Here is a 4510-nt window from a genome sequence, read left to right on the forward strand (position 1 = left end):
ATGATTGCTTGCGGCCATGCCTGACGGATGGGCTGCAAGGCGGCCGCTACAAACAACTGACACATGGTGGCGCTGTTACGCATCCCTTGAGGGAGCACGACCCATTCAAATCTTTGACTTGGGGTGGCCTTATTAAGCGCTGGAAGGGAAAAGGCAAATCGAGGTGTATTGTCCGGGTGAAGTGGAATTGTGAAAAAACAATCCTTAAGGTCTACAATCAAAATGTGCCATTCGCGTGGAATCATTGTAGGTGCTGGCAGCCCTGGCTGCAGCGCCCCCATTGGCAGCATTTGCTCGTTTACCTTTCTTAGGTCATGTAACAAACGCCACTTCCCTGATTTTTTTGGAATAACAAATATAKGTGTGTTCCAAGGACTTGTCGAAGGTTGAATATGCCCGACACGTAACTGTTCAGCAACTAATTCATGCACCCGTTGCAACCCTTCCTATGTCAGCGGCCACTGCTCCACCCACACTGGTTCATTAGTGAGCCAAGTGAGCTTCAGGGTGTCGGCTGCTTCACAGCGGCCGCTGAGAAAAAAACGAGTCAGGGGATGCTAAAACAACTCCCCATTGTGTGAGGCACTCCCGTCCCACCAACCCATTGACCCCTTCAGGTAGTGGCAGGATAGTAAGGAGTACCTGGGCCCTGCGTTGCTCAAGGATCAGCTCCGCAGGCTGCAAAGTTACCATGGCTTGAGCTGATCCCCCCACACCCGCAATTGCATCCAGAGACGGACGAACTGGCCAGAGTGTGGGCCAAACCGTGGCCGACATGATCGTAACATCAGCTCCTGTGTCCAACAGCAAGTGGAAGTACCGCTGCTCACTGGCATAATTTATCTGCACCGAGACCGTCGGTCTRCGGTTCATATTAAGAGTTAGACAAGTCAGCGGGTCGGTACTTCCAAACCCAGCATTTCCCTGCTGTGGCAATTCTCGAAGTTGAGCAGGATTGGTCAATTCTGCTAATAACTGCGGAAATGGGACTATTTGAGCAATTTTACTTCCCTTCGGTATAAAAATAGGAGGAGTTAGAGTATATGCTACTATCCAAACTTGACCCGTATAATCAGCATCAAGAACCCCAGGGCATACAATGATGCCCTTCAAGCCGGCCGAGGAGTGGCCTAACAAAAGGCCCCCCACTCGATCAGGCGGCTTGTGCCACCCTGTTGGAATTTTCTGTGGCCTGGTGTCAATCAGGGTGATTTCTACTGCTGTTGGCAGGTCGCACCCCAAGCTCCCGGCAGTGGCTGGAGTCCCCCAACCACCGGAGCCGGAGGAGGGGTTATTGTTGTCTGCGCGCGACCCCCTTTCGCGCTCCGCAAGCCATTTCCCGACCACCGGCATGCAGCAGAGGCGTGAGTGTCGCTTTGACAGTTCTCACACCACACTGTGGCTCCCTGCATTGTTTTCAGGTGTGGCCCGGTTTCCCACAGCGGAAGCAAGCCCCTAAGTTCGGAGGCCTCTTCTGCAGGGTTGGGCCCTGTAAGGCAGCGGCAAGCGCCTGTGTCTGCTGTGCCACTGCTTCCGCAAGCGATTTGCTTTGCTGTTTAACAGCAGCGGCAACCGCCCCAGACACAAACGCAGCTTGCTGCTGGAGGCCAGAATTAGCTGCTCTCTCCAGCATCTCAGAGAGCGTGGCACTCCTAGGCAAGGTGCTTAGCAACATTTTCGTTTTCGCATTTGCATTCTCAAACGCAAAAGCACGCAACAACTGTTCCTTGACCCTCTCCCCGATCTCGTGAGACGCCTCAATAGATGCCACAAGCTTGTTGATAAAGGAGTCAAAGGGCTCCTGGACTCCTTGACGCAATGTAGCCCAACTGGGTGGCTTCTTTTCCATCGGCACTCTCTACAGCGCGTTTTTAGCTGCTTCGGCAGAGGCGTTGTGGAAATCTGCCGGAAACTGCAGTTGTTGAGCAGTGGCAGTGTAAATTCCTTTGCCCGTCAGCATATCCAAGGTGACATCTCGCAGGGGATCAGTTTGTGGCCTCGGCGTGTTGACCACCTTGCAACAGCCCTCCTCCCAATATCGTTCCCACAGGAGAAACTGCGCCGGGGTCAACACCAGTTTTGCCACTGAAACACAGTCATCTGGTGTCATGACATTTGATGCAAACAAATACGTAATCATTTGTCGTGACGGCTCTCCGTGTAATCCATAGGTAGCGACTGTATTGCGAATTTGCTGCATCAACTTCCACTCGAAGGGGTGATACCTAGCAGTGGCTTGACCACCTGCATTCGTAATAGTCACAGGGAAGGCAGAGGGAGGACAGGCAGCGGCGGCCTGCCACTCACCCTCCAAAAGCGCATCGTGGATCACCCCTGACCACCGATGTTGTGTATTCAAGGGCTTTAACTGCATTCCGCCAGAAAAGATAACAAGCACATCAYCCACTTCTCCAGCTTGCAAATTTCTCGTGCGTGGAGTAACTTCCTCCAACAGATGGTCTGAAGGCCGAGGCCCCGATCGGCACAACCGCGGCAGAGGAGGGGGGTCAAGGAAGCGGTCCTCCTCCTCAGTTTCCACATGCGCACTCCTTGCCCCAGCTGTTTTCCCTTCATTATCACYATTCTCGTTCTCTGGCAGAGGCGGTGCAGAGGGACGGCAACAAGGGCCCCCTTGGCCTTCGTCCAAATGAGAAGTCTGCCTCTCCTGCTCTGCCTGGCTCTGAGCCGCTTTTGCCCTTATCTCCGCTGCGCTCTCAGCCACAGGAACCTCCATTCCTCCTGCAGAGGACGGGCTCGCAAAAAGCCGTGAGGGAGTAAATGCGGGAGAGGTTTCCGAGGGGCAATCCCCCAGCATTGCCGATGCGGCACACGCGACCCTAAATACCAAAGTGGGGTCACTTAAATGTCCATGCTCCCTAGCCCACTCACAGAGGGCAAGTAACTTCTTAGTAGAGACGGGCGCCTCTCGCTTAGCGAGGAATTCAGTCAATAACTTTATTACCACTTCTCATTCCATCTCCATGGCAAGGATCAGTGGTCTTACCAGCACTTGGAGAGCAGCTGCACGAATTCCTCTTTAGTGCGCACATGGCCTTTCCTCCCGCTCTAATAGAAAGCAGGTTCACTGATGTCTTCGGGGTCCCTGTTTAGGCGCCACTTGTCAGAGGCGGGCTTGTGGAATCATAAGACGACTCAGTATGAGCTAGCAATATGATCCGTTTATTTCAGCAACTTAACCTGCTTATATACCATCGTATGCTGTTCACACGCTCAAGCATCCTGCTGGCTATATCTAATTGGCTTAGTATTATAGTTCACGCTGCAAAGCTCTGTGCTATTGGCTATCCACATATTCACTGTCCTGTCTCGCCAACCCCTTCATCCTGCTTTTACATAGCATTCATTCTTTCTCCCTCGTTACTTGTCCTTCAAGGTGTCTCCAAGGTTACTCCATATCAGCAAGTCAGGGTTGCTCATTTGCACGGCCTGATATCCGTGCTCGTCCAGGCAATTCTCTACAGTGAGCTGAGAAGCAGTGCGTGCTAGGCCAGTGGTGGTGATGTTGTTGCTGCTTGCATCTCTGCATTCCCTTGTGCCTCAGTGCCTTCAAGGCAAGCGCTGTTCCGCAGGCTGCTGGTGGTGGTTGGGAGGTGCCTTGTGCCTCCGTGCCTGATCGAGCAATGTTATGGCCATTGCTGCTCGTGGTGGTTGGGAGGTGCCTTGTGCCTCTGTGCCTGATAGGGCAGTGCTATCGTGGGGATTGTGAGATGCCTTGGGCCTCAGTGGCCTGCAGGCCAGTGCACGGGCCCCAGCTGCTCTATGTTGCTTTGAGATCACTTGGGCCTCAATTCCTTACAGGCCAGTGCCAGGTACTCTGTGCTACTGGTGCCTGTGAGCTCCCTTGTGCCACAGTCCCTTAGCAGGCAGGGCTTGTCCTGTGCTGCTGTCGCTTCTGCTGAGGTGACTTGAGCGGCAGTGCGTGATGGGGCCATGCTGGGCCCTTGGCTGCTCTTTGTGCTTGTGGGATGACTTTTGTCGGAGGCCCTCATTGCCTGTGCTATAGTCACTGCTACTGTGGCTGCTTCTTTGCTCACTTGTGCCACAGGGTCTGATGCGGCAGAGCTCTAGGCCGGATTGTGAGGTCACTTGTGCCTCCGTGCCTTAGCAGGCAGTGCCAGGCTGCGGGCAGCTGCTGGTGCTTGTGAGGTCACTTTTGAGAAGCAGCGCCTGCTAGGGCAGTTGCATGGCTGCTCTTGGCAGTTATGAGGTCAGTGCTGCCTGAGGCCCTGAGAGGCCACTGGCAGGCCAGCAAGCTGATACTGGGCATTGTGAGGTCACTTTTGCCTCAGGCCCTGATACTGCAATGCTCGGATGCTGGCTGCTCTCTGTAGTTGTGAGGTCACTTCTGCCTGAGGCCGGTTGTAAGAGGCCACTGCCAGGCCCATGGCTGCTGTTTGGGTCTGCGCAGTCACTTTGGGCTCTTTGCTTTGCAGGCCAGAGACAGGCCCCTAGCAGCTGCTAGTGGTTGTGAGGTGAGCTGAGAAGCAGT

This window comes from Rhea americana, unplaced genomic scaffold (genome assembly GCF_003343005.1).
Source record: "Rhea americana isolate MKP2758 unplaced genomic scaffold, rheAme1 scaffold_262, whole genome shotgun sequence".
In the NCBI taxonomy this organism is placed as follows: Eukaryota; Metazoa; Chordata; class Aves; order Rheiformes; family Rheidae; genus Rhea; species Rhea americana.